Here is a 21,034-nt window from a genome sequence, read left to right as displayed (position 1 = left end):
TGCTACAGCAGTCTTGCAGGGCCTACTAGCCAGCCCTAACTCTTCTTGACTGCCTCCACCTTTCTTTAACTTTTGGAATCAACCCAAGTGTGACTGCAACACGAAGAGCATAGTACAGTTGTGTGCACTTACCATAAATACATATGTTTTAGTGTATTCACTGTTGCAGTCCTGATGTTCATCATGTTACCCTGCTGCAGTCATCACACTTGGGGTTATCCTGTCGTCAGGCGGTCCCACAGTCGGCCGGAATTCCAAAGTCTTGGTCCGAGGTCGGTTGCTGTCGCCTCATCCCTGACGTCAGTGCGTCAGGGGTATATATAATGCAACTGCCGCCATTTTCTTCGGTCTTTCTTGCCGCGTGGTGCCCGAAACAGAAGCAGTTGGCAAGTGCCAGTCGGCCGACTCCTGAGATTTTCGAATTCGAATTTCAGACTGAAGTCTTCTATAAAGCTAAGTACCCCGTTGAGGAAACTTTTCTTGCCTCAGACCGATGTCAGAAAAACAATTGTATTTCTTGTGGGAAGCAAATACCTCATAAGGATTTTCATTCTTACTGCATACCTTGCCTAGGCCCAGACCACGACGTCACTTGTCAGTTTTGTGCTAGGTTTAATAAGCATACTATTAAGACTATTTGATTTTGCACGACACTATTTTGGTAGAAAATTTAACTACACCATGCCATCGGAGCAACAGACTACCGGCGTGCACAAAAAACGCAGGGATAAGGACCGACAGCCTAGGCCTAAGCCAGATTCCAAGGCCTCTGCTGATCCGGTCTCCGGTTCTCAGTGAGGCTCCGACGCAACCCCTGACTACCGCAGATCTGGAACCAGAGACCGCTACGGAAATTTTGACTGAATGTACCAGGCCGACGCAGCCTTTTACTTCTGGTCCTACCGACAACTTCGCTTCTAAAGACGGTGCTACAGAAACGCCATTGGTTTCTGAAGGCGTTTTCAGACAGAGACTCGCCATTAAAACGTTTTCTAAGTCGAAGACTCCTTATAAACCTAAAATGGCTGTTATTCAGTCTCCTGTTCAAGGCCCTATGCCTAAGAAACATATGCTCAAAATGGCTGAAGATTTGATTTTTTTAATCAGGGGTTCACAGCCCCATCCTGACAAAAGGCCTAGACAAGAGGAAGATTCTGCTTCCTCTGAGCAAATGTCCATTTCTTCGGACTCCTCTGAGGACCAAGACTATTCCTTCTCTCCTTATGAAGATTCTGATGCTGAGGACTCTATTCCCTCAGCTTCTCCTCCTGAAGACTACTCCTTTGGGGAAACTTTACACACTGAGGGAACATTTTCACTAGGAAGGTCAGGGCTACTCTGATTCTAAGAAAAGGCTCAGTTTCTTTTACTCCCCCAACACAGACCTCTTGCCATCCCACCTGTTTTGGACATTGTGGATGATGTCTATTTAGAATCCAGTTTCAACCCAGACTCTCTACCTCCTGCTCCGGCTAAGCCTGGCGGATACTAGAGTGCCTGATTCCCACATTTCTTTACAAAAGCCCAGTAGCTGACCCAGAGACCATCTCCCAGGGTCCCAAGGGGGCTAAGGCTTCTATGGCTAAAAACCCAGTACCTTCTGAGAGGGATTCCCGAGCACTAGACAGGTGGGGGATAAAGGTTTACACCTCAGCCACACTAGCTATGAGGGCACTGAATTGTCAATTTCATATGCTTAAGTATCAGCAATTTCTAATCTCTCAGTTAAAGCAAAGGATAACCTCCCTCCCCCAACAATCTGAATTGAAAGAAGTACAGGATCTGTTGCACGCCACTGAGCAGGTGGGCAAACATACCTTACAATGTGGGTTTGATTCTTTGGAGGCCTCTTGCAGAGCAGCTGTCACTGGGTCTGTTATACGTAGGCATGCTTTGTTAAAGGAACAGACTCTGCCTGATCATGTTAAAGCAAAACTACTAGATGCTCCCTTACAGCAGGATGTTCTTTTTGGAGTTAAAGCAGAAGTATTTTCCTATAAGTACAACCCCCTCGCTTCAGAAGAAACTGGCCAACAAAAAATTGGTCCTTTCCAACCACTGACAGACCACAGAGGGGGGGGTAGATACAGGCGCCCAAAGGGCAGAGGACAACCACAAGCCCAGTATAAACCTCACCAATGGGGCACTGCAGCACAAGGGAGGAGAAGACGGGTCTTAATCCACCAGAAGGCAAACTCAGTGACTCGCACCTCATCTGGCCAAGCAATACTCTCTTGAAAGCCCCCTTGGGGGGAAAACTCGCACTTTATGCAGACAACTGGCACATTGTCACAAAGGACAAATGGGTCCTAGACGTAATTTTATGAGGATACAGATTCCATTTTCACACCTTGCCAATGAAAAGAGGAATGCCAAACCTGCCACTAAATCAATGGGCAGAGGCACAAAAGCAAATTACAGCTCTCATGGACATGAGCCATTCAACTGGTACCTACTCGAGAGCAAGGCCAAGGATTTTACTCAAGACTCTTTTTAGTTCCCAGAAAGGACAATACTTGGCTACCAATTCTGGACCTTTCAATTTTAAACACTTACAAGTTCCCAAATTCAAGATGCTAACACGACAGCAGCTACTTCCCATGTTGGGCAAGGAAGCATGGCTAGTAATGTTGGACCTCAAGGAGGCATAACTGCATGTCCCTATCAGACAAAGTTGCAGAAGATACCTCAGTTTCATTGCAGGTTCAACCCATTACCAATTCTCTGCACTGCCCTTTGGCTTATCTACTGCGCCCAGAGTTTTCACAAAATGCCTGGCACCAGTAATTGCATACTGCAGACAGAGGAATTCAAATATATCCATACCTGGACGACTGCCTCATCCAAGCAGAAAGCAGACATTCTCTTACATCATCTGGCCTTTGTGAAGCATCTACTAAGCTGTCTGGGGTACACAGTAAATGAAAAGAAGTCAAAACTAGTACCCTCACAAAAAATTACATTCCTGGGTGCCGGCTTGAATACAACGGCCCAGAAGGCTTAGCTTACGCTAGACAAGCAACTATAACTGACTCAAGATTTCAAGACAATGGCAAGAAAGACCCAATTAACTGCAAGAAAAATTCTACAGGCTTTGGGCTTCATGGCATCTTGCATACTAATAATACTATTTGCAAAGCTGCATATGAGGAAATTCCAGTGGTACCTAAAAAGCGTATGGTCTCAACACAGCCACAGCTTGGACACAATGATCTCTCATTCCCTGCCTACAACAGGAATTTCTATGGTGGTCACAGGCATGTCACCTCAACAAGGGTCAGCCTTTCACCTTGCCCCCCAGCCAGGCAAACTGTCACAACAGATGCTTCAGACTACGCCTGGGGGGCACACATGGCAGGACAATGCATTCAAGGTCTATGGACTGCAGATCAAAGAAATCTGCACATAAATAAAAAGAGATGCTAGCTGTACAGAAAGCTCTGACGGCCTTCAAGGATATTTTACATCCAGGACAACTTGCAATAAAGACGGACAACGCCACAGTAATGTGGTACATAAACAAGAGGGCACACATTCCTACCCTCTATGCAGGCAAGCAATGATATTATGGAGCACAGCTCTGACCGACCAAGTCCAGTTACAAGCTCAATTCCTGACGGGACAGAAGAACACATTGGCAGACGACCTCAGCAGAAACATCAAAGATCCCCACGAGTGGAAACTAGACCCACAAATATTTTCAATGATAACTCAAAAATGGGGCCTTCCAAACATAGACCTGTTTGCCAGTCCTCAGAACTACCAACTGACAAAATTTTGTACAAGGACATTTCACCATCAGGCTTGGAAAGTGGACGCTCTCTTTCAGTTGGAAAAACCTGACCGCATATGCTTTCCCTCCATTACCTCTCCTCACAAAGGTTCATTTGAAGGTCAAAAAGGAGAGACCACGACTTATTCTCATAGCCCCAGACTGGCCACGCCAGCACTGGTACCCGCTATTGAAGAATATGGCTCACAGCCCACCATGGATATTGCCTCAAATACCCCATTTGCTCACACAAAACAGATTCTTCACAGCCAGCTCAAAACTTTAAATCTGGCTGCATGGCAAATCAACTAAATATGCAACCAGCTCCTCTTTCACAAGCAGTTCTGGATGTTATTCTGGAAGCCAGGAGGCCAAGCACCAGGAAGGCTTATTCGGACAAATGGAAAAGGTTTTGTGCCTGGAACCAAGCTAAAGGCCAGACACAATTCAGCCTCACATTCTGCAGTATTTAGCTGAGATGTTGCACAAAGGACTTTCCTTTTCCTCAATTAAAATCCATGCTTCAGCTATTTCAGCTCACTACGACATGGATCCACCTTTATTTTCAAATCCTCTTCTAAGGCAGTTCCTCCGAGAGGCAAAAAACATTAGACCACCCAGGAGAGCTCCTACTCCAACATGGGGCCTCAACTTTGTTCTGGAAAAACTAACGCTACCTCCCTTTGAACCAGCTTTCTCTGCAGACCTTCAGTTCCTATCATGGAAGACTGCCCTGCTCCTAGCAATAACATCAGCTAGGAGAGTCTCAGAACTACAGGCACTAATGGCAGTGGAACCTTTCCTCATTTTTCATCGACAGTTTCTCTACGAACTAATCCTTTTATGCCTAAGGTTGTTTCCAATGTAGCTTTAAATCAAACCATCCACCTACCCACCTTCTTCCCCAATCCACAGAACGAAGGTGAGAGACTCCTGCACATTCACAGGCAGCTTCGTTAGTACTTGGACAAAACTAAGGCTTTCAGAAAAACTGACCAGCTCTTTGTATCCTATGCTACAGCTTCTCAAGGGAAGGCTATATCTAAGCAAACCATTTCTAAATGGATAGGTCATTGCATACGGTTCTGTTATACCCATCATGGGAAACCAGTTCCTGCTACCATTAGATCCCACTCTACCAGGGCAACAGCTACCTCTACAGCCTTTCTCAGGGGGGTTCCAACCAAGGAAATTTTAGAAGCTGCAACTTGGAGTTCTGTACACACCTTTACCAAACACTATCACTTACCTCTTTACTTTAAGTCCAGGGTGGGCTTCGCCACTGCAGTTCTGCAGGGCCTTATTGCCTCCACTAATCCTCTATGATACCTCCCCCTACCTTAGCTTTGGGATTCCACCCAAGTGTGATGACTGCAGCAGGGTAACACGATGAAAGTAGTACAGTTTTGTACCTACCATAAACGTAGATGTTAGTGTTCACCCTGCTGCAGTCCAGGTTACCCTCCCTCCATCCCCTCTGATCTACTGGCTAAATCTCTGCTATGCCTTACTGATGTATTTGCTTATAGCTGAAGGGATTTTGTTTGTGCAGTATTCACTCCATTTGGTACTAATTCTGACCACCTTTTTGGGGGCACCTGACATCTGGGGCAAGAAAAACTGAAGAAAATGGCATCTGTTGCATTATATATACCCCTGGCGCAGTGACATCAGGGATGAGGCGACAGCAACCGACGGACCAAGACTTTGGAATTCCGGCCGACTGCGGGACCGCCTGACAGGATAACCCCAAGTGTGATGACTAGCAGGGTGAACAGTCTATAACATCTACATTTATGGTAGGTACAAAACTGTACTTTTCCCCTCCCTCCAGCCCCCTAGTTTTCTCTCTTTCTATCCCTCCTCTCTATGGCAATTCCTAATGGTATTTGTATTTACTTTTTACTGGTTTCTTTCACACCATATACTAGCAACCTATTTGGGGGCTCCGGACATTTGGGACAAGAAAAACGGATGTTATGGTGTTTGCTGCCTGTTTTTATATACCCCTGACGTCATTGAAGCGACCACATCCGACCCAGAAATACTAAGACTGGTATTCGGGCCGACTGAGGGCTACCTGCAGTCATATAACCCAAGTGTGATGACTGCAACAGTGAGTACACTTAACATCTGCATTTTATGGTAAGTGTACACAACTCTACTTTTATACTGCCTGGGGGAGAGGGAGCCAGGCATTCACCATGTTCTGAGGATGTCACTGGGCTGCTTATGCAGAGTCATTGTAGGGCTACCTTTCCCAAAACCATACAGCTTGATACTACAAAAAGTGTTCACTCAGAAAACTGAGATCTCTTCCTCCTGTTCAAAGGGGTTTCTGGGAGGGCTGGTTCAGTTTTTTGCAGGGATTTAGTTGTTTTCTCAGCCTTTCATAAAATTCTATCTGAAAGAGCTCCATTTACCTCTTTAACTCTTGCTCAGAATCTGGAAATTGGGGTTTATGCTGCTTCTGAGATGTCTTCTGTAGCTACATGTGAGTTAAGTCTGAGGATATTCTGAGACTTGCACATTAGGAGACTCTCACTCAAATGATTTTACTTTTAAATAAGGAAATGAAGTATCTTACCAGAGATGTGAGCACCTTAGTATGGACTTTGCAAAGCTGGCAGCCATCCTGCTCATCTTAAGGGCTTAAAGTCTTTCAGTACAACATGTGTTTCTTAGATTGGGAACTCCCTGTTCCCAAAATAACTCTTCTACAGAATAACTTTATAAATTTGCAAAAATCCTATTGCAGACATTTGTTGGATGATGCAAGAGTTCTAAATACTTTTGCCTGTCCTGACCCATATTTATTGAAGTTAACTATGCCTTTTGACAGGTTTGGAAAGAAAGTATATGCATAATCCAAGACTGACTTTAAGAACAATTATTTGTCAAACACAGTAGCTGATCTATTTGTAACAGGTAGCAGTCTTTGTCTAGCTGCCTTAATTCAGTGAAAAACTTAATTTACTGGATATGATTAAATCTGCTTCAAGTCGCAAAGTACTCAAGTGTGCTTATGTTGATGCAGTTTCCTGAACTGTCAATACTGAAACAGATAAATAGAAATGTTTGGGTTAAACTACACAACTTTCCAAATGTGAAGGATGAACTTTTGAATGCCAGGTATTGAAATTTCTTCAGTTCAGGTCCTTAAGCTGGAAAGATGCAAGTTGATGCAGTGTGTCAGGTACCTTGATGGTCTCCCATTCAGATGCCAAAGGAATTGTACTAACCGGAGGCCTTCCTTTTGAAAACTTGCTAAATCCTACGAGTGCCTTATCAGTACTATAAAAGACAGGCTGACAAAAGGTGAGGGATTTTTGGGATCCTCCTTTAAAAAAAAAAAAAAAAAAAAATAGAAAATTACTGTCTTGGAGTGAGTGGGGAGGGTAAGTCGATCTTCCATCTGAAATTACAGGCACTCTTTTGTTGCCTTCCTCTTTGGAAACTCCCACAGTCTTTGATTCTAAAAGAAAATTTGCATGGTTACAAAGTTCAGTGGGTATCCTCATTCAAGCAATGATCTTCTTTCCTCCAAAGAACCAAAATTTCTCATTTTGGATCTTGCGTCTTAGTTTAATAGAACCATTTCCTTTCAACGAGGGAAAGGCTGTTATTCAAGACTGTTTGTGGCTACCAGAAAAAGAAGCACTTGACCTGTTCAGGCTGTTCCTAGTTCCAGAATTCAAAATGCTGATTTTACAAATCTTTTCTTCTGTCTGGTGTTTCATGATTACGCTAGATCTCAAATTGGAGTACGTAATATCCCAATTGGAAAAAGCTGCGAGATCTCAAGAGTTCATTTTCTTCAACTTGTGGATTTGGGTCAGAGGATTGGATCCAACTTTGCCTGTTACTGAAGCTCTAGGATCTGAAGTAGTTCCTCCCCTATCCATAATGCTCTGCTTTCCCCTCTTCCCCTGAGATATAATTTGCTGCACTTCTGCTAGCACCAGGATTTCTATTCTGAGCTCCTTTTTTTTTTCTTTCCTTGACTGAAGTTTACGTTTTAATCAGCCCGCCTTTCTAGATGGGTATTTTCCTCAAATTTAAGTTAGTCTACCTTTCCCTTCCTTGCCCCTTTATCTGTGGCTGTCCTTGTTAGGTGATCTTTCCATAGAAAAGAAAAACAAATAATTACCATATTGGTTTTCTTCTAATTGTTACTTATAGTTTGCTTGCTTGCTTTTTTCCCCTTCAAAATGGCAGTCTAAACCAGTGGAATTCAAAAAATGTGCCTCGTAGGCACAAAATCACACTGTGCCCACACTGAATGTGTGGTTAGTTGTGGGCCTTTACATTTGGATGACTCCTGCTCCATCTGTGCTGACTTCAACCATCTTGCATTAAACTGGATAAATAAGCTTTTTTTTTTTAAAATGCCGTAGTTAGACTGCTGTTTCCTGTGCATTGCTTTCTACTTGAGGGGCTCAGTGCAAGCGATCCCTGAATAGATCCCACCAAACTGAGGAACTACCTCAGAAATCTGAAACTTGGATCTGAATGACTCTGCTCTGATTGGTGGTAGTCCCCTCAGTGCTGGTCTTGTAATTTCTCAAGCTGGTTGCCTTGAGGCCCAAGTCTCCTGTTCAAACTTCCAGAGCAGTCTCCAGACCATCTACAGCTTCATCAGCTAGGTCTTCCCATAGTCTATCCAAAGTGGGGTTACAGTATGACTAAGTTTCTTGAGGCAGGAATCCAGATGGGAATTTTGCCCACTCCATCTGGATCTGAGAGCCATGTGCCCCCCTTTTGATCTGATGGCTCCTTCTCCAATCCAACACGTGGGTTTGGAGTTCTGGCCCAAAGATACCGAGAGTCGACATGTCTGAACAGTCAGGTGCAGATGTTCTTCGTGTTTCACTGTTGCAGTCATTACATTTTGGGGTAACCTGGCAGGTTGCCCTCAGTCGTCCTAAATAACAAAGTCTTGGGTCTTGCGTCGGTTGCCCTGTCCTCTTCCGTGACGTCAGGTTGTCAGGGGTATAAAACGTGCAGCAGATGCCATTTTATTCAGTCTTTCTTGCCGCGCGGTGCCCGAAGCAGAAGCCGTTTGCAAGCGTCAGTCGGCTGACTCCTGAAATTTTCACATTCGAGTTTCAGAACCAAAGTTTTCAATTAAAGCTAAGTACCCTGTTGGGGAAACTTTCTTGCTCCTTACCGATGTCAGTAAGTTAATAATTGCATTACTTGTGGGAAGCAAATACCTCAAGGATTTTCATTTGTACTGTATTCCTTGCCTAGACCCAGATCATAACGTGCCTTCCTGTCGGTTTTGTGCTAGATTTAGCCAACTCAATAAGCGTCAGTATATTTTTGCTTCAAAATATTTTGGATCCAGATTTAATTACCCTGAAACGTCTGGTAGCAATCAGACTACTGGAGTTCACAAAAAACGCAGAGACAGACCGTTGAGGTCCAAAACAGACAGCTTCTAAGCCAGTCGCTGGTACTCGGTGAGGTGCTTTCGCTGCCCCTGATACCTGCTACTTTGGAGTCGCAGGCCTCTACTGAGACCCATGTGGAGTCTGGTATGCCACGAGATTTTCAGTGTGTTGAACCTGTGAATGTGTCTCTGATGGGTCCGGAGCCGCTGAGCAGGCACTGGCTTATGAGGCCTCAACACGTTTATATAAAACCGACACCAGCTTCAAAAACAACTTCTAAGTCTAAAAAACTGACACATGAGCCATGTGCTCAGGCCCCTATGCCTAAAAAACAGATCAAAATGGCTGAGGACTTAATTACTTTGATTAGGGGTTCCCAACCCCCCACTGCTAAGAGGCCTAGGCAAGACACTGATTATGAATCTTCAGATCAGGTTTCTATTTCTTCTGATTCCTCTTCTGATCAGGGATTTTCTATACCACCCTATGAGGATTCAGATGCAGAAGAATCCATCCCATCTGCATCTCCTCCTGAGGATTATTCTTTTGGACAAACCTTGCATACTTTAAGGGAACATTTTCATTGGGGAAGTCAGGATTTCTCTGAATCAAAAGAGGCTTAGGGATTTCCTTCTTCCTCAGCATAGGCCTTTGGCTAACACCTCCTGTATTGCACATGATTGTGTTTTCGGAATCAAGCATGGCTCCTGATTCCCCAACTCTGGCTCCTAGTAAGCCAGACAGATATTACAGGGTTCCTGACTCCCACAAATTTCTATTAAAAAATCCTGCTGCTGATCCTGAAACTCTCTGAGGGTCCCGAAGGTGTAAAGGCCTCTACAGCCAAAAATCCTACCCCCTCTGATAGAGATTCCAGGGCGCTGAATAGATGGGGAAAGAAGGTTTATGCATCTACAACCTTGGAAATTAGGGCCTTAAACTGCCAGTTTCATATGCTTAAATATCAACAGCATGTTGTGGGCCTATTGAAACAGAAAATGTTGATTTCTGATTTTATGGAAAATAAAGAATTACAGGAATTATTGCATGAAGCAGAGAACAGGTTGGAAAGCATACTTTGCAATGTGGTTTTGATTCATTGGAGGCCTCTTGCAGGGCCACAGTTACTGGATCTGTGATTAGAAGGCATGCCTGGCTCGAGGAGCAAAATCTGTCTGATCATGTTGAAGCTAAATTGTTGGATGCCCCTTTACAGCATGATACTCTGGTAATAAGGCAGAAGAGGTTTTAAAGAAAATTGAAGACTACGCTAAATCTATGCAAACTGTAAAAGATTTCTTACAAGTGCAGCCACCCAGATTCAGTAGGCACTGGCCTACTAAAAATTGGTCCTTTCCTGTGTCCAACAGAGCCTCTCAAGGCAAATCCAGGCGCTCTAGATAGCAATCACAGGGTTCTTACAGGTCAAAGCAATGGGGTGCCTCCACCTCCAAATCTGGAGGAAACGAAGCACAACCCCTACAGTAAGCAGTCTTAATGACTTCCCTCTACCATCACTAAGTACTTTTTGGCAGCCCCCTTGTGGGGGAAATTAGCACTTCATGCTCAAAATTGGCAGTTAATTACCCTGGACAAGTGGGTATTAAACATAGTATCCCAAGGGTACAGATTTAATTTCCATACTTTGCCAGTTCCAAACGGTTGGCCAGATCTGCCACAATCAATGGGCAGAGGCTAAAACAAGTTCCGTCCCTCATGGATATGGGGTTTATTCAGCCAGTACCAGAACGGGAAAAAGGACAAAGTTTTTATTCTAGACTGTTCCTGGTACCCAGAAAAGACAATGCCTGGCATCTAATACTGGACTTATCGATTTTGAACACGTTCCTGGACATTTCAAAATGCTGACTTTCCAACAGCTACTACCCATGCTGAGCAAGAACGCTTGGTTAGTGACTCTAGACTTAAGGCATACCTGCATATCCCAATAAAGGAATCGTGCAGAAGATGCCTCTGCTTGAAGGCAGGTTTTATGCATTACCAATTCTCTGTACTGCCCTTTGGCTCATCTACTGCGGCCAGGGTTTTTACAAAGTGCCTGGCACAAGTAATTGCATTTTGCAGACAAAGAAGCATACAAATCTATCTTTACTTGGACGACTGTCTCGTTCATGCAGAAAACAAGGACATTCTTCTTCCACATCTGGCCTTTGTAAAAAGGCTTCTAACATACCTAGAGTACACAATAAACGAAAAGACATCACAACTGGTACCCTCTCAAAAAATTACATTCCTGGGTGCAAGCTTGAATACAACTGCCCAGATGGCTTACCTTAGCTAGACAAACAAAGGCAACTGACTATTTCAAACAGATGGCAACAAAAAAACAGTTATCTGCAAGACAAATTCTGCAGGCTTTGGGGTTCATGGCATCCTGCATTCTACTAATTCCATATGCAAGACTGCATATCAGGAAACTTCAGTGGTACCTAAAAAGCTTATGGAGTCAACGTTATCACGGTCTGGAAACCATGATTCCACTCATTCCCTGCCTACAAGAGTTTCTTTGGTGGGCAAGAGACATGTCACCAAAACAAGGGACTGTCATTCACTCTACCCCTTCCCACCCAAACCTTAACTACAGACTCATCAGACTATGCTTGGGGGAGGCCCACCTGGCGGGGAGATGCATTCAGGGCATATGGAACCCAAACCAAATGCATCTACATATCAACCAGAAAGAGATGCTAGCTGTTCAGAATGCCCTGACAGCCTTCAAGAACTTAATTCATCCAGGGCAACTGCTGATAAAGACCAACACCACTACAGTTATGTGGTTCATAAGCAGGGGGGTACACATTCCTACCCCCTTTGCAGACTAGCCATTGACATTGTGGGACACAGCCTTGACTTAAGTACATCTTCAAGCACCATTCCTGCCAGGAAAACAAAATACTCTGGCAGACCTAAGCAGAAATCTCATGGACCTTCACGAGTGGAAACTGGATCCACAAGTCTTCAGCATGGTAAGACAGAATTGGGGGCGCCCCGACATAGATCTATTTGCCTCTCCCCAAAATTATCAACTGGACAAATTCTGCACAAGGACTTATCACAGACAAACATGGAAAGTGGATGCCCTATCCTTCAGTTGGAAAAACCTATCAGTCTGTGCCTTTCCTCCTATGCCTCTTCTTCCCAGGGTCTTACTAAAAGGCCAGACAGGAAAAATCAAAAGTGATCCCAATTGCTCCGGACTGGCCTCACCATCACTGGTACCCAATTCTAAGGAATATGTCTCAACTCCCTCCTTGGTACTTGCCTCAAATACCTCATCTACCGTCTCTGCAGAACAATCAAATTCTGCTGTTCCAAACTCTGAACCTGGCAGCATGGCTGATCATGTAGTTATTCAAGCACCTCTCAGTAAATCTGTTATGTCATTTTTGAAGCCAGAAAGCCTAGTACTAAAAAATCTTATGCTGATAAATGGAAGAGAGTCTGTGCTTGGAACCAAGCACAAGGAACGGACTCAGCAAAACCAGATATCCCTCAGATTTTACAATACTTGACTGAGATGCTTGATAAGGGCCTATCCTTCTCTTCAATAAAAATCCATGCCTCTGCCATTTCAGCTCATTACAACATGGAGCCTCCTATCTTCTCTCATCCTCTGCTAAAGCAGTACCTTAGAGGGGCCAAAAATTTAAGGTCTCCCAGAAGATCAACTCCCCCATTGGACCTCAGTTTTTTGTGCTGGAAAAGCTCACCCTGCCTCCTTTTGAACCAGCAGCTACTGCGGATATAAAGTTTTTATCTTGGAAAACAGCTTTGCTTTTGGCAGTCACTTTGGCAAGAAGGGTTTCAGAACTACAGGCTCTCATGGCTGTGGAGCCTTTTATTACATTTCACCCAGACAGGGTGTCCCTCAAGACCAATCCTTTCTTTATGCCTAAGATGGTATCCAGTGTGGCTCTTAACCAAATTATTCACCTGCCATACTTTACCCAAATACACAGAACAAGGGGGAGTGAATTCTGCATTCATTGGACGTACACAAACTAAGATTCTACTTAAACAGGACCAAATCTCTCAGTCTGAGCAACTACTGGTGGCATTTGCATCAGGATCAGAGGGGAAGGCTATATCAAAGCAGACTATTTCTAAGTGGATAAGCCACTGCATTTGTTTCTGCTACTTGCATCATGGTAAACCTGTACCCAAGAGAATCTGGTCACATTCCACCAGAGCTGCCTCTACTTCAGCAGCCTTTCTCAGAGGAATTCCAACCAAAGACCTTCTAAAAGCTGCTACTTGGAGCTCGGTTCATACCTTCACAAAGCATTATCATTTGCCTCTCTTCTAAATCCAGGGCAGGCTTTGCCACTGTAGTTCTGCAGGGCCTTATAGCCGCTCCTAATGCTATTTAGTTCCATTCTCTCATCCATAGCTTTGGGATTCTACCCAAATGTAATGACTGCAACAGTGAAACACTAAGAACATAGTACAGTTGTGTACACTTGCCATAAATGCAGATGTTTGAGTGTATTCACTGTTGCAGTCTGGGTTACCCACCCGCCATTCCCCCTTTCCTATAACTTCTCTTTCCTTCACTATACTCTAAAGCCTCTGTGGTGTATTTGTTTTCAGATGAAGGTATATATATATATATATATATATATATATATATATATATATATATATATATATATATATATATATATAAAATTTTTTGCTCCCCTGCCATCTGGGGCAAGAAAAACTGAATAAAATGGCATCTGCTTTATGTTTTATACCCCTGATGACCTGTCCTCATGGAAGGAGAACTGCAACCGACAGACTTTGTTGTTCAGGCCGACTGAGGGCAACCTGCCAGCAGATTACCCCCAGATATGACTGCAACAGTGAATACACACTAACATCTACATTTATGTTAAGTGTACACAGCTGTACTTTACTTCTACCTCTACTCTAGATGTTCGTGTTACACTGCTGCAGTCATCACACTTGGGTTATCCTGCAGTCAGGCGGTCCTGCAGTCGGCCGGAGTTCCAAAGTCTTGGTCTGGTGTCGGTTGCTGCCGCTTCTTCCCTGACGTCAGTGCGCCAGGGGGTATACAAGAGGCATCCGACGCCATTTTCTCTAGTCTTTCTTGCCACGCGGTGCCCGAAGCAGAAGAATTTGCAAGTGCCGGTCGGCCGACTCCTGAGATTTTCAAATCAAATTTCATACCGAAGTCTTCAATAAAGTTAAGTACCCTGTTGGGGAACCTTTTCTTGCCTCAGTCCGATGTCAGAAAAAGTTAACAATTGCATTTCTTGTGGGAAGCAAATACCTCATAAGGACTTTCATTCTTATTGTATTCCTTGACAAGGCCCAGACCATGAAGTCACAGGTTGTCTGTTTTGTGCTAGGTTTAACAAATGAACCATTAAACATCTGTTTGATTTCGCCCGACATTATTTTGGTAAGAAATTTAATTATACCATGCTGTCGGAGCAATCTATCGGAATGCATAAAAAACATAAAGATAAGGGCAGGCAGCCGAGACCCAAACCAGACAGGCCTCTGCTAGGCCAGTCGCCGGTTCTCCAGTTTTCAGTGAGGCGCCTACACAGCCACGGACTATCACTGATTTAGAACCCCAGGCGGCATCCGATTCCCAAGTGGAGATTGCTAGGCCTCCACAACCTTTACCTTTAGGCCTTTCCGACTCCATGGCTAAAGGAGATTCCGGTGCAGTTGAAACTCCTTCAGTTGCAGAAGGTGTCTTCAGGCAGAGAACTACACTCACTGTTAAATCCTATGCAAAGCTGAAAACCCCTTTAAAAATAGACTGTACAACAGTCTCCAGTACAAGGCCCCATGCCTAAGAAACAGATGCTTAAGATGGCTGAAGATTTAATTACCCTAATCAGTGGTTCCTATCCCCCTCCTGATAAAAGGCCAAGACAGGAGGAGGACTACGCTTCCTCTGACCAGGTTTCAGTTTCCTCAGATTCTTCTGAGGAACAGGAATATTTTCCCCCCTTATGAAGACTCTGATGCTGAAGAGTCTATCCCTTCAGCCTCTCCCCCAGAAGACTACTCTTTTGGGGAAACTTTACATACCATGAGGGAACATTTCCACTGGGAAGGCCAAGATTACTCTGCTTATAAGAAAAGGCTCCGAGAGTTCCTTTTACTACCCCAGCACAGACCACTTGCTATTCCACCTGTGTTAGACATTGTGGATGATTATTCAGAATCTAGCCTTAACCCAGATTCACTACCTCCTGCACCAGCCAACCCAGACAGATACTACAGAGTCCCTGACTCTCACAAATTCCTGTATAAAAGCCCTGTTGCTGACCCAGAAACCATTTCCCGGGGTCCCAAAGGGGTTAAGGCATCTCTTGCTAAAAATCCTGTACCCTCTGAAAGGGATTCTAGAGCACTAGACAGATGGGGAAAGAAAGTATATACCTCAGCTACTCTAGCTATGAGGGCCTTAAATTGCCAGTTTCACATGCTGAATTATTAACAATATTTGATGTCTCAAAACAAAAAATGATCACACATACAGAACAGCCTGATTACAAGGAAATGCAAGATTTGTTGCATGCAGCTGAACAAGTGGGAAAACATACTTTGCAATGTGGATTTAATTCATTGGAAGCTTCTTGTAGAGCAGCAGTGACACGGTCTGTCATACGTAGGCATGCTTGGTTAAAAGAACAAACTTTACCTGATCATGTTAAAGCAAAGTTATTGCATGCACCTTTACAGCAGGATGTTTTATTTGGTGTAAAAGCAGAAGAGGTTTTAAAGAAAATGGAGGATAAGGCAAAATCTATGCAGACGGTAAAGGATTTTTTTGCAGGTTCGACCCCCTCGTTTCAGCAGAAATTGGCCAACCAAAAACTGGTCCTTTCCATCTTCTGACAGACCACAGAGGGGCAAATAGACGCCCAAGGGGCAGAGGTCAGTCACAAGGCTCTTACCAGCCTTGACAATGGGGTGCCACAACCCAAAAAGGAGACGGGTCTCAAACTATCAGAAGACCAACACAATGACTTACCCCTCAGACTGCCAAGCAAATCCCTCTTGGCAGCTCCCTTGGGAGGAAAACTAGCACTTTTTGCAGACAACTGGCACATCATCACAAAAGACAAATGGGTCCTAAATATTGCATCTCAAGGATACAGATTCCACTTTCACACTTTACAAAGGATAAAAGGAATGCCAAACCTGCCACCAAATCAGTGGGCCGAGGCTCGAAAGCAAATTTCAGCTCATGGCCATGAGAGCCATTCAACAGGTTCCTACACAGGAGCAAGGACAAGGATTTTACTCTAGACTTTCTAGTTCCCCGAAAGGACAAAACCTGGAGACCCATTCTGGATCTCTCAATTCTAAACACATATCTGGAAGTACCCAAATTTAAGATGCTAACACTACAGCAACTTCTTCCCATGCTGGGCAAGAAGGCTTGGCTAGTAACGTTGGACCTCAAGGAGGCATACCTGCATGTCCCTATCAGACAAAATTGCAGAAGATACCTCCGATTTATAGCAGGTACAACCCATTACCAATTCTCTGCACTGCCCTTTGGCTTATCTACTGCGCCTAGGGTCTTCATAAAATGCCTGGCACCAGTAATTGCATACTGCAGACAGAGGAATTCAAATATATCCCTACTTGGATGACTGCCTTATTCAAGCAGAAAGCAAGGACATTCTTTTAAAGCATCTGGCGTTTATCAAAAACCTATTAAGTTGCCTAGTTTACACAGTAAACGAAAAGAAGTCAAAACTTAGTGCCCTCAAGACATAATATTCCTGGGTGCCAGCTTAAATACAACGGTCCAGATGGCTTATCTCACGCCAAACAAGCAAGGACAACTGACTCAATACTTCAAAATGATGGCAACAAAGACCCAACTCCCTGCAAGAAAAATTTTGCAGGCCTTGGGATTCATGGCATCTTGCATACTACTAATACCATTTGCAAAATTGCATATGAGGAAATTACAATGGTACCTGAAAAGCGTATGGACTAAACACAGCCACAGCTTGGAAACCATAATTCCACTCATTCCCTGCCTTCAACAGGAGTTTCTATGGTGGGCTCAGGCATGTCACCTCAACAAGGGTCAGCCTTTTACCTTACCCCCAGCCAGGCAAACTATAACAGATGCATCGGATTTTGCCTGGGGAGCACATATGGCAGGACAGTGTATTCAGGGCAAATGGTCTGCAGAACAAAGGCATCTACATATCAATCAAAAAGAGATGCTAGCTGTACAAAATGCCCTAACAGCTATCAAGGACCTCCTACATCCAGGACAACTCCTAATAGACTGACAACACCACAGTGATGTGGTACATAAGCAAGGGGGCACACATTTCTACCCCCATGCAGGCAAGCAATGACCTTGTGGAACACAGCACTGACCTACCAAGTTCAACTACAAGCACAATTCCTGCCAGTAAAGAAAAACACATTGGCAGACGATCTAAGCAGAAACATTATAGATCCTCACGAGTGGAAACTAGATCTACAAGTATTCGCAATGATAACTCAAAAATGGGGAAGCCCAGACATCTGTTTGCTTGCCCCAAAACTACAGACTGAAATTCTGCACAAGGACATACCACACACTGGCTTGGAAAGTGGATGCCCTGTCATTCAGTTGGAAAACATTGACAGTGTATGCCTTTCCACCACTGCCTCTTCTGGCAAAGGTGCTGCTGAAAGCCAGATTAGAGGGGCCACAAATGATACTCATTGCTCCAGACTGGCCACGCCAACACTGGTATCCAATATTAAGGAACATGGCTTAAGGCCCAGCATGGATTTTTACCTCAGATTCCTCACCTGCTCACTCAGCAAAACAATCAGATTCTACACAGCCAGCTCAGGACTTTAAATCTGGCTGCATAGCAAATTACCTAAACAACCAGTCAACACTTCTCTCTAAGGCTGTGATGGATGTCATTCTGGAGGCCAGGAGGCCCAGCACCAGGAAAGCCTATTCAGACAAATGGAAAAGATTCTGTGCCTGGAACCAGGCTAAAGGCCAAAATCCCCTTGTCCCAAATATTCCTCAGATTCTTCAATATTTAACTGAGATGTTGCACAAAGGACTTTCCCTTTCATCTATTAAGATCCACACCTCAGCTATTTCAGCTCAATACTACACGGATCCCCCTATATTTTAACATCCATTACTAAGACTGTTCCTCAGAGGGGCTAAGAACATAAGACCGCCCCGGAGAGCACCAACACCAGCTTGGGATCTCAATTTTGTTTTGGAAAACTTACACTACCGCCCTTTAAACCAGCTTTTACAGCTGATCTACAGTTTCTGTCATGGAAAACTGCCCTGCTGCTAGCAATAACTTCAGCACGAAGTGTCTCAGAGCTACAGGCCCTAACAGCAGTGGAGCCTTTCATCATTTTTCATCAAGACAGAGTCGCTTTACGAACTAACCCTTCCTTTATGCCAAATTGTGGCCCTAAACCAAACCATTAATTTGCCCACCTTCTATCCAAACCCCCAGAACAAAGGGGAAAGGCTCCTACACTCTTTGGACATTCACAGGCAATTACATTACTAGTTGGATAAAACCAAGGCTTTCAGAAAATCTGACCAGCTCTTTGTATCCTATGCTGCAGGATCACAAGGAAAGGCCATCTCAAAACAGACCATTTCAAAATGGATAGGACATTGTATCTGTTTCTGCTACACACACCATGGGAAACTTGTACTTGGTAACGTTAGGCCCCATTCCACCAGGGCTACATCAACAGCCTTCCTCAGAGGGGTACCAACCAAGGATATTTTGGAGGCTACAACTTGGAGTTTAGTGCACACCTTCACCAAGCACCATCACTTACCTCTATACTCTAAAACCAGAGCTGGCTTTGCCACTGCAGTTCTGCAGGGCCTACTAGCCTCTCCAAACCCTGTTTAGTTCCACCACCCATCCTTAGCTTTGGGATTCAACCCAAGTGTGATGACTGCAACAGTGTAACATGAACATAGTACAGTTTTGTACCTACCATAAATGTAGATGTTAGTGTTCACACTGCTGCAGTCCAGGTTACCCTCCCTCCATCCCCTCTGACCTAGCTGAACTTTTCTATACCTTTTCTACCCTGTACAACCTTTGTGGTGTATTTCTTGTAACTGAAGTTATTCCTTTTTATTCCTTTTGCATGTTTTATTAGCAATAAAACATTGCATACCTACTTGGGGGCACCTGACATCTGGGGCAATAAAAACTGAAGAAAATGGCGTCTGATGCCTCTTATGTACTCCTGGCGCACTGACATCAGGGAAGAAGCGACAGCAACTGATGCCGGGCCAAGACTTTGGAACTCTGGCCGACTGCGGGACTGCCTGACGGCAGGATAACCCAAGTGTGATGACTGCAGCAGTGTGTACACTCTAACATCTAGATTTATGGTAGGTACAAAACTGTACTTTTCCCTGACTTTGCTGTGTCCGACCCTTTGAGTAAAGCTGATCTCAGAGATGTAGCTTCAGTGTAGTGTCCAAGGGGTTAATGTCAGCCACGAAGCTTTTGGAGCGGTCTCTCCCCTTAGGGTGGTGGCTCTTCATAGCTTGGCTGCAACTCGGATCCAGGGGTGGTGGGGATTTGTGGAGGTTACCCTTCAATAAGCTTTGGCAGGGTTACTAGAGTTCTCTGTCTCCCTCAGGCCTCTACTCTCCCTGCTTCAGAACCTGCCCTCCAGCAGAGATTGTGCCTGAGGCATCTGTTTTGTCACATCAGGGACAGCCTACTCAGGCTTCCAGACAGTTTCCCCTTTGGACATGGTCTTCTGACATCTCCCCAGAGCACTCCACTGAGGAGGTCCCTCGCAAGCGTTGGCACAAAGGGCGGCACTTTAATTCCCCTTTGGAATCCCTCACTGAGGATATCGGCAAAGGGTCCCCTTAACCACCTGAAGATGTCTCCTGTTGGGACATTGTGGAAATTCTTCGTCTAGGATGGTTAGTCTTGCTAAATCCCTAATCTTGAATTGGCCTTTCTGGAAGCTCTTGGGTGACCCCCCTGCGGATTCCTTTATCAACCACATTTCCTGCAGTGTGGAAGCTGGATACAGTGTAATCAATTCCGGAGCACCTCTTGACAGACCATAGTGGACTAAGGGCGTTCCCGTCTATGCCATGGCGGTTGCAACAGCCACCAGAAAGGAGCTGGCCCAACAAAGCCCCATTTATTCCCCTAACAGGGATTCTAGGGTTTTTCACAGGTTTGGTAAGCAGGTACATGCTTCATTGACCTTTGCTTTATGTGTGCTGAATTATTTGGCACATGTAGCCAAGCTACAAAGGGGTTTAGTCAGGGAACACATGCCCCAGGGTCCATGTCTGCTGAGGAACAGAAGACCTTTTCTTCAGGAAGGCCATCTTACAGTCAGTTGAACACGTCCATGAGGTTAATTTCTCATGCTGCAGAAGGTACCTCATGGTTGGCCTGGCCAGGCATTGCAATCAAAAGCCATGTCTGGATGCGGCTGTGTGATTTCTTGGAATCTTTCAAAGCATGTTTCATCAGTGCCCTTTTAGATGGATCTACTTTATTTGGTCCAGCTGTCAAAGGTGCAGACTCCCAAAATGAAAAAGATGGAAAGACCTTTTCTGTTGTCTGAATTCACTTTGCTACCCTGCAACAGGCCTTTTCTAGGATCCAGCGTAGGAGTAAAAAGTTGTGGTTCTGAAGATCAAGATAGTCTCTTCCAGGATTCACAGGGAGACCTTCCCTCCAGAGGCAGAGAGGGGAAATGGTACTAGTGTCAGATGCCACCCTGACAGCAGAGGGGTTCAATGAATCAAGGGTTGCAAGATACCTTCTTGGACAGGCCCAGCCAATGCTCCTGAAGGATTACCTCA

The 21,034-nt window shown here is 44.6% G+C and overlaps 1 protein-coding gene across 1 annotated transcript in view; it reads left to right on the top strand.

The window, feature by feature from the left end:
- The window catches only part of IPO7 (importin 7), a 2,167,557-nt gene that overhangs the window by 303,534 nt on the left and 1,842,989 nt on the right, over positions 1–21,034 (top strand). The window lies entirely within an intron of this gene.

The sequence above is a fragment of the Protopterus annectens genome, chromosome 17.part0, assembly GCF_019279795.1.
Source record: "Protopterus annectens isolate FY-2018-M chromosome 17.part0, PAN1.0, whole genome shotgun sequence".
In the NCBI taxonomy this organism is placed as follows: domain Eukaryota; kingdom Metazoa; phylum Chordata; order Ceratodontiformes; family Protopteridae; genus Protopterus; species Protopterus annectens.
Note: the sequence above shows the minus strand (reverse complement) of the source record. Positions and strands in the feature narration are given on the sequence as shown.